Below are 10,361 nucleotides of genomic sequence, written 5' to 3' on the forward strand. Positions count from 1 at the left end.
ACAAGGACCCATGTCCATAGCAAGAATAGAACTTATGGTGCCTTCTCAGTAGGGATCCCAACCACACTCACAGAGCTCTTTCACAGCTGGTTAAAAACACCATCAGGCAGCTGCTTATAATAGGAATCGAGTCTAGGATAGGAGTATAAAGTTAAGAGGCATCAACACCTACAATTAATTGTATCTAATCCCACCTAGGCATCTGCTTATCTGGGGACCTGAACTGACCCTACCTAAAGCTCCCCTACCAGCCACGCTTGGTGATCCCTCTACCCATCCCTCTTGTTTTGTTTACTCTTACTTAGCTTTTCAGATTCAGTCTCATGCCATCTACTCCCAGAAGTCTACCCTGAAACCGTTACACCAAGCTGATTTAGGCATTCTCCCCAATATTTTCATAATAACTTGAAATCTCAAGTTATATTCTCTATCACTGTTACCACCTTATATTATATTTATATGTTTAATTATTTTAGGGGTCAGCCTACTTTTTCTGTAAAGTTTCCAGTTAGTAAATATTTTAGCCTTTGCAGGCCAAGAGGCAAAATCAAGGCTATTATGTCGGTACTTATATAACAAGAGAGAAAACAAATTTTAATGATTTTTTTATTGACAAAATTAAAAATAAAATAACAATTGAGTACATTTTTTTGTAATACAGATATATTTATCTGAAAAATAGAATTCTTTTGGAGGGGATAACATTTCTCTTAATTGTGGTTCAGAGTTAGTATTCCTATTCGTCAAATTGATTGCAAATGTTTTTCTGTAAAAACCATTCTGAGCCTTATAAAAACAGCCAGTGAAGTTTCTTAATGTCTGTTCTATTTGTTTAGTTCTTTCTCTCTACTATATTTTGAGACCTGAGACCTGTCCTTGGTTTTATTTATCTTTAGATTTTTAGGCAACACACTACCTGGCACATTACAGGTACTTAGTAAGTTAAAAGAAATTTTTTTCAAGCAATGAAGAGATTTGAGTCTTGGTTACCTCAGACATTTATCTTTTTCTTTTTTGCTGAGGAAGATTCACCCTGAGATAACACCTGTTGACAATCTTCCTCTATATTGTATGTGGGCCGCCGCCACAGCGTGGACACTAGTAGATGAGTGGTGTAGGTCCACGCCCAAGAACCAAACCTGGATCACTGAAGCTCAATGCCCTGAGGGCCACAGGGCCAGCCCCTCTGACATTTTTCTTAACAGGTAATACCTTGACTTTATGTATTACCTTTTCTGTAGGGATTTTCAGATCTGTTATCTAATGTCTATTAGCTAAATTGCAATAAGAAAAGAATTAATGTTATTATTCCCATTTTACTGATTGGAAAGTGACATAGTGGTAGAGCCAAGATTGGAATTTAGGAATTCTGATTCTCAGCTATAGAGAGTTTTCAAAGGATTACAGCAGATATTCTCAGGTGTATATGTCTCCTGTACATTTCAAGAATTATGAATTATCAGAAAACTCAGAGGTGTAAGTAAACCAGCATGAGCTGGCAAAGATAAGGAAATTACCATAGCACTTAGAGGGGAAAACCACTAGAAATTTGACTACAACTTAAATCCTTAGAAATAATGTTCTGTACTGAGTTTTCAAATGTGAGATACCATACTTTTGAATAATATTTTTATGTATAGTGTGCAATATAGCAAATTTTAAAATGTAGTCTTAAAAGATGCATACCAAGATGAATGTAATTACCAGGAAGAAATGAAGATAATAGGTGTCTATGGGTCAAAATATGTTATAAATTACTTTTTTTTTCTTTCTTTTAAGATTGGCACCTGGGCTAACAAATGTTGCCAATCTTTTTTTTTTTTTTTTTTTTTCTGCTTTATCTCCCCAAACCCCCCTGTACACAGTTGTATATGTTAGTTGCAGGTCCTTCTAGTTGTGGGATGTGGGATGCCGCCTCAGCATGGCCTGACGAGCAGTGCTGTGTCCGCGCCCAGGATCCGAACCCTGGGCCGCTGCACTGGAGCGCACGAACTTAACCACTCGGCCACGGAACTTGCCCCTCTAAGTTACTTTTGTATCTGGTGAATTTAGGAAAGCAACAGGGTGTTTTCAGTGAGGTAAACTCATGGTTTTTTGGGTGGCCAATAATTCCCCAAGAGAGTCTGCCCTAGTCTTTGTTTTCCATAGGTCCATTTTCATCACGTCAATATTGTTAGCAGCAGCAGTATTTATTGAGTACTTTTTAAAAAATTCTAGCTTCTGGGGATAAAAATAGACAGTAGAAATGATTCTTGACCTTGGGAAGAGGGAATAAATATATGCAGTATAGCAGTGGACGGAGGCATGAAGTAGAGACCCAGCGGTGGTGCAGACAATGCCTGCCAGAGCAGTCCCACGGGGAAGGGAGTGTCCACGAGAGTGAGTGTGTGCCGAGCTGCTGGTAGGGAGAGGGCTGGGAAAGGCTTCCCCGAAGAGGGAGCACTCAAACTGCGTCTTCAAGAAACGTAATGGAGAAGTGATCAAACACTGGAGGAAGGGTTTGAGCAAAACCATGAAGCTAGAAAGAATGTGAATGATGTGTTCAGGAAACAATAAATAGACCACTTTATCTTGAGCAGGAGTTTTATGTAAGGAAGTAGTTGGAGATACATTTGAAGTGTTAGGGAGGAATGCGAGGAGAAAGGCCAAGTGAAGGAGCTTGGAAGTTTAATGTAGGAAATGGTGAGCTCTCAAAGAAATTTAAACAGGAAGATGGGGGTGGGAAAGGCAACAAGTGTTGGAGGGAAGCTGAATCTTATCTACGCCTGGACTGAAGGGTGGAATACTGGATTATTTTTGCTACGTAAATGTGTGCTACATAAAAATGCCACCTCCATGTACTTGTTTTTCATTGTGCTTTATTTCCCTTAGAGCTGATTTTCAAAAAGCTAAACACAATTTTATCTCTAATGATTCAGAAGGAACTTGAAGTTCTTTCAGTGCCTCAACTGTGTGTCTCATTTTTGGATCTATTACGATATTGTCGATGAGTTGAAGTGCTAGCTTTTAGAGAAAATTTGTGTGTTCGACAGCATCTTTTTAGTCTATCATGGTGTTAGGAAATATTTACTTAATATCTTATACATTTAAGATTGTTGTATCCTTCTACTATTTCAATATCGTTACAAAGTAATGAAAATGCTAGGAATTAAAAGTTCTTTTTCATTTTTAACGTGGATCTATTCTTCTGAGCATAGTAAGAAGTGAGTATGTATATAATTTGAAAATCTACTCTGGATTTCATCAATAAAAATGTATTGCTCTGAGCTATTGAAAAGAGAAGTTGTACATAGACGAGTTTGATTTGACTAATGTGGTGTTCGCGTACAGTAGGAGGCCGACCTATCTTCTCTTCTGTCCCTACCACCTCGTATTCTCAGTGAACCGGGGAGCCATCTGGCTGCCACATGTGCAGCCAGCTGCATTCTCAACAGAAGTGGGAACTGGAAGGAGAATTCCCACAGAAGCACACTCGTAGGGTTGGCCTTCCTCCCGCTAGTCCGGATAAGTTCTCAGGACGCCAGATCATTAAGCACTCTTTCCAGTGTGGGAGGCCCTTGAACCTCCCCCACCATCTCTGCCTTGAATAGATGCAAATTGTTCCACAAGCCTAGGCAAATACTCTATTGTGTTACTCTCCGGAGTAGTTTGACCTTGTATTCTTGAAGAATTTCTCCCAAGACTATCTTGCTCTACCGGAAATTCACCCTTTTCAGAGCTTGGAGGCCTAAATCCAGCCTAAAGGACATTTGCCTGTTTCATGTCCTTAAAATGGTGATAGAAGAGGGGAAGGGATCTCTCCCCATGGCTCCAATACCTATGTGGGATCACACAGACTTCTCTTCATTGCAGAGTGGGAAGTGGGAGAACGAGATTCATTTGGGGGGGGGGGGGGTCGCAGCATTTCTTCATCCACAGGCAAATAAGTGCTTTCCACAAGTGTTTCTTATCTTCTTTCTGTGGTCAGCTAGCATTCCTCTTGAATTGTGTACTATATCTTAAGGGTGGGAAGGGAGAAGGACAGCAGTGGGGAAGCAAGGTAGAGGCCCTGAAACCAGCTGCTTTGGGGAGAGGCAATTCCTGTTACTTCTAACAGTTGCTGCCCCTTTCCTCTTCTCTCCTGGTGTTTCTTATTCAAAACACTGTACATTCAACACCTTTTGGTGGCCAGGAGATTACTCACCTCACAGCTCTGTGGACCAGAAGGAAGTAGGTTATATGTATCAAGTAATCAGAAAAGTTAACTTTCATCCCAAATGGGCCTACTCACCATGATGACACCATAAACGTAGAAGACAGAAAGTAAATAGATATTTTGTCAGATAAAATCTGATCATTTAATTGTCTGGGTATAAATAATACCACTACTTTGAACAAGTTCTCTTTTAGATATTCTGAATTTCCTCTCTCCTGGGATTTTCATAATGATTTCACAAACTGACCTCAACATCTCTTTGTACCTCCCCCATATTTTGTAAATGAATGAAATGTTTACATGAGAAATTAGAAGTTTCTTGTAAGGAAATTATAAATCAAGATACAATTATGAATAAAATTCCTTTCTTCAATATTAAATTTAAGCACCACTTCTTTAATTTTTGCAAAGCTTTCCATGTATTTATCTCCACCTAAGTATTTGTTCTCATCTCTGCACACTTGCTTGTTTCTCTCACTGTGTTCATTCAAGACCTCACAACTATTTATTAAGTGCTCAATATACATGACACATGCCAAGAGTTATGTGGAGGTTTTTATATGCTTGTAAGGAAGAAAGAAACACAACAATACAAGGTAGTATTTGACAGGAGTCATAAGAGTGATACAAAGAAAGAACTTAAAGCTTTTAGATTAGATGGAGAAAGAGAGAGAAGTGAGTTTCAGCTGGAGGAATTCTGGGTAGGCTTTATGGAAGAAGTGGCATATGAACTTGACCTTACATGGGTAGGATTTCAATAGAGGGAATTCTAAACACAGGGAACAGTGTAATCCAAGTAGAAACATGGGAAAGTGTGTGTCACATATAGGGACTGATTTGCCATAGAGTTTAACTCACAGTGTGTGTGGGGATATTGCAACAGTTACAGCTGATGATAGATTGCCATCTGATTTTAAAAGCATTGATTCTAGACTAAGAAACCAAAACTTTATTCCAAAAATGTTAATTTTTGAGCTTTTCTAACAGGATTTTACAATCCTCTGTGAATATACTCAAAGTGGAAGTTAGAACTAATAGTCAATCCAGGAAGGATCTAGTGGGGGGATTTATTGGAGGCTGGAGTTTTAGAGGAGACCATTGTGATCATCTAAGCAGGAAGTGGTAATTGCCCAAACTAAAGTGATAAAAATTAGAATGGGGGAAAAAATTGAATGATTCATCATAAATAGCAAAGGAAGAAACAGCTTCTATTTCTTCTAACTAGATTGTCAGTTTTCTGAGAGCAAGGATGAGAGCAAGGATTGTATCTGTGTCTTGTGTTCCCAGTGCCTGGTTCGTTGCTTGGCGTAGAGAAATGTTGTATGATAAATAATTATCCTCCTTTATTATCCATTTCATCCACTTCTGTATTGTCTGCTTTCAAGAAATTATGTCTTGCATAGACTATTATCTTCATGCATATATATATATGTATACAGCACAGCTAGTTTTCCATTAAAAAACAGACCTAATAACACCACAGCGGTTTTTCCTTCACTGTAAGTCAACAAGAGAAGCAACAATGAAGAGTTGATTCTGGATAAGAGGGAGGAGGTTTTGGTGAATTGCTCTCAGTGAAAAATGAAAGAGCTTTTGAAACCGAGCTCAAGTATGCCTGAGTACATAAGAGTCTGGTTTATTAAGGCATGAGGGGATGATTATTAGAAATACTACCACTACTACTAATAAGCCTTATATTATTCGCATTATATCATAAAAAGTCATGATACACGGCAACTGACAGAGTCACCTAGAAAATTGAACAGGGTTTGTACTACAGTGTGAGAAGAATTTAATGTGCTTGCCCTATTCCTGACATAAACTCTCTAAGAGCAAAAAGACTTCATTCCTTGCATAGCTCATTAAATTTAGTCCATGATGTCCTGTCACTGTATTGGAAAGAATCCACTAACTCTGTGAAAATGATTTTACATTTTTTTATTTTGAATTGGAAATAGTTTATCAACCTTTCTATCTCCAAATCAGAGAGGATTGTTGCACAGAATTTTTTTTTTCTTTCTGTTTTGCAATGGTAAGTTTAAAGCTTGCTGTATCAGTTCAAAGGGGGAATGCCGATATATTTCTACCAAACTGCTTCAGGTTGGCTGTTAGAGAGATAAGGGGGATGAATGGTGCTCAGCCCCAAATGGTGAGATTGGCCTAGTTTTAAGCTACCAGATAGAACAGCAGGTTTATCAACCACTCCCTAAAATAAATATTTGGGAGTATATGACAAATGAGTATAACTAATTCTATCCAAACCTTAGAATAGAAATTCCATTATAAGTTGCAGTAAATATTGAAAGAAGATGTGTCCTTCTTTTGAAAGCTCTCATGTGAGGAATATAGAGTATGTTTCTGTTTTAAGAGGAAAGATTATTTTGTAGCATGTCCAAGCTATATGGGCACATACTGGTAGACTTTGGAAAATATTTAAAATATTCAGCAAGTGAGATTTGCTAACGACAGGGTTGAATCTGACGCTGAGACTTGGAGTAAATTATCTCTTCATATTGAAAAGTCTTGTTATTTTCCTTAGGAAAAAAAATGCATATATACAACATATATATAAATATATAGGCTTGTACTATAATGTGAGAAGAATTCAATGTGCTTTGCTTTGTTTCTGACATGAACTCTATAAGAGCAAAAGGGCTTCATTTCTTGCACATATCATATATATATAAACTTTATATATAATATGGTAAACTGTACTGTGATTTAATTTAGTATAGCAGAATTTTAAAACAAAATGTTTACTGCTAAAATCATATGACATAAGACAAGTTATCCTAAATTTAAAAATTGGGAATTTTATATAAAGAAGGTGAGTGCGCATGGAGGCTGAAGCATAAAATATTTGAATAATTTAGTTTCAAAAGTTTCAGAACTAAAATCATCTGATTTTGCCTTTCCTCTCTTTACCTTTTCCTCAAAGGTCATCATTGCATTTATTTTATAGAAATTATCCAAAGTAGAGCAGGCAAAGAAAGAGTTCATTGTGAAGAGAGAGAGACCACTTGTTGGTAGCATGACGTGATACAATTCAATGGAGTAGAATATCACAAAAAAACCAAACAGCAAAAAGAAACGAAACTTGGAATAAATCTAAGAATAGAGATATTTTCCAATAAGCATTCCTAGCTACACGAAGGAGTTAAATATAATTTTTTAAATCCTGTGATTAAAAAAAAATTTTTTTTTTGAAAAATGGACATTTTCTCTTTTAATAAGAGATGCTCGTCATGTAAGGGATAGAAAATCAAAGCCACTGGATTTGGTTAAGCCTGAAGATAAACTTTTTGGGATGTCTCAACAAAAAATGGAAAAAAATAAATGTTAGAAAAAAAGAGTCAGTTTTCTGTTTTCATTTTGCTTCAGTAGCAGATATTTGCCATTGAACTCTAACAGAAAAATGGATATGCAGACTTACTTTCACAGTCAATTTGAGGCATAATGCAAGAACAGAGAAACTAGTTGTAACTGGGTTTATGGCAGGTCTTCAGTTCACAAAGAGCACAAGTCTGAACAAGCCAACATGAGTCACTTCATGAGTTTATATCATAATAATATTACCATAAAGATTTCTGGGTGAATGGCCTCTGTGGACTCTAAAATGTTTCTACAGATGATCTGGTATTGGTGCTTGACATTTCCTGAAAATTTTATATCTAATTGTAGGTAATGCATGCTCTAATTTTCTCAGGATACTAAGTTGTACGTTTAGTTGCAAAATGTCAAAATCCATTTTGTAGCAAGGAGAAAGCAATAAAATAAATCGTCAAAGAGGCAATGTAAAATTTTTAGAATGGGAAAGTAATTCAATTTAACTATGTTGCTAAATGAGACACTTTTTCTGTTGAGGATGTTAAGATATTGATACCGATACAAGGGGAAGTGAAGAGGCCAATAACATGGTTATTGGTGAGGAGTTTGGTAGCTCATGTCAATGTGTTCCTGATGTGGTCTATATCACTGGGGAAATCTCCTACTAATCTCCTTTTGTCTTCGTTTCCTCAACTATAAAAGGGGGCTAATAATACCAATCTCTCTCAGAGGGGTGTGGTGAGAATTAATTAAGTCCCATAAGGGATTTCAAAGGCCAAAGATGAAAGACACCATATGAAGTACAAAACCTCGCCATTAGCCCTGAAGTTGAACATAAAAACTCGTTTATTGATGGAAAAATCCTGAAACATCAAATACGAATACACTTTTCTGGATTTATGCGACTTAAATTTATGAATTGGTTCATAAATGTGTTTTATTTGGATGCTGTATACTTAATTTTTCAACCTCGGCTTATTGAAGAATTGAAGAAAATATTAGTTTGAAAATAGAAACTATAACCAGTTAGAATTTTAAAAAACATATTTTATTTACTTTTTGTTAAAAAAATATATTTTATTTACTTGATGACTCTGTATGTCATCAATAAGCTAATCAGGTGTTTTTTTCCCAAAGAATGACTGCTTCTAGAAGAGCTTATTAGGGGTATGTGAAAGAGCGAAACATTTTATTTGTTGCCACCATTTAGCATCAAGGTTACAACGACTCAGCTTAGAATAAAGATGTTATTAAAATCTGCCTGAGTCAGGACATTTAATCAAGGAAATACATTTCTCTAACTGCCTGAATTTAGGAGCCAACAGAAAGAGTATATGAAAACAGCAATTTCATTTTCAGAAAAGTTACTCCTATTGCACCCTCCCCCTCCATGACATATTGAGTTTCTCGGATGCCAAATGACTAATATGAAAACAAAAAAAACATTATAATGAATCACCTCCACGTTCTGTAATAAGGAATAATATTCATCACCTACTTTTGACTGAAAGTAAATAACATTTTGGTTTCGTTGAATTTCAATAGCTAGTGCTGAGTAAATAAACAGTTTTACACTTTGAATATCACTAAATTTATCAGCAGTTTGTAAGTGATTCCAGCTAGAGCCAAGACGATTCTTGAGATATTATTTCTTAATTAAATAATTGCTCAGTTGGATGACATCTTCGATGACATAAATTAGCAATGAAACTGTCATACCTCAGAGTTCTGCTTTCTTAGGCTTTTGAAAGTGTACTAGTTTGTAGCGACAGTCTTTCCTTAGGTCAGTTCATGGGAACAATTCGTTACTGATGTTTATTCTGCCTTGGGTTGGGCTGTAAAACCACTCTACAATAACATAACTTAGGGGGTTGTTATTTTAGAATTATTATATCCTATACTGGCTGTGGTCAAGAAAACACAGACTGGAAAACAAGAAGTACTACATCTTTAAAACATTTACTATTGCCATAAAAAAAAAAAAGATTTAGTTTCACTCCAGTTAGAATTTCATTAATGGTCCACTTCATATTTCTTTTGTTAAAAACTCCCTTGGTTTTTACCCCCAATTTTGAATGTAAACATTAACTGTCAAGGTTGATAGCCATGCAATTAACCAGCTTAGTTTTGGTTAGAAGATGAATGATTCACTGCTTTCTTGTGTCTGATGAGTAGGCAAAGAACTGTATTTAACATGGCTCTGGCCCACAAGGCGAATCTTCTGGGTCTCACTGCCCTGCCCACTCAGAGAAAATAAAAGTCATGGAAGTTACAGCTGAGAACAGACTGAGCATGGAATTGTAAGGACATCTTAGAACTTGATTATTTGGCCAGTGTTATAAAAATGGTTCTCATTTTCTCATACTGTTAAATTTTAACTGTTAAGGATTTTCAGACTTTAAGAGATATTTTCCAAGTTATCTTTTGGTTTAGTTATTCTTTTTGTGTCTCAGACTTAAAAGGGCTCCATAGTAAATAAACACCATATCTTTTTCCTTACTCAGCATCCGATTCTTTTTGCAATTGCATTTTTGTATTCTGTGAAACACAAATATTTCTCCTTTCCCTGGGGTCTGTTTTATGTACTGCCTTTTTTAGTTGACAGAAATAAACTGTTTTCATCTCCAGTGACTGAGTCAGCAATTATTTTGCAGGTTCCTCTACCCCAAGATTGTCTAACAATATTTCTCTATTTTTGCTAAATACTACATAAGAGTGAAAGCAAGTCTTTTTATTCCTTTTTTTGAGGAAGATTAGCCCTGAGCTAACATCTGCTGCTAATCCTCCTCTTTTTGCTGAGGAAAACTGGCCCTGAGCTAACATCCGTGCCCATCTTCTT

This window comes from Equus przewalskii, chromosome 3 (assembly GCF_037783145.1).
Source record: "Equus przewalskii isolate Varuska chromosome 3, EquPr2, whole genome shotgun sequence".
Classification (NCBI taxonomy): domain Eukaryota; kingdom Metazoa; phylum Chordata; class Mammalia; order Perissodactyla; family Equidae; genus Equus; species Equus przewalskii.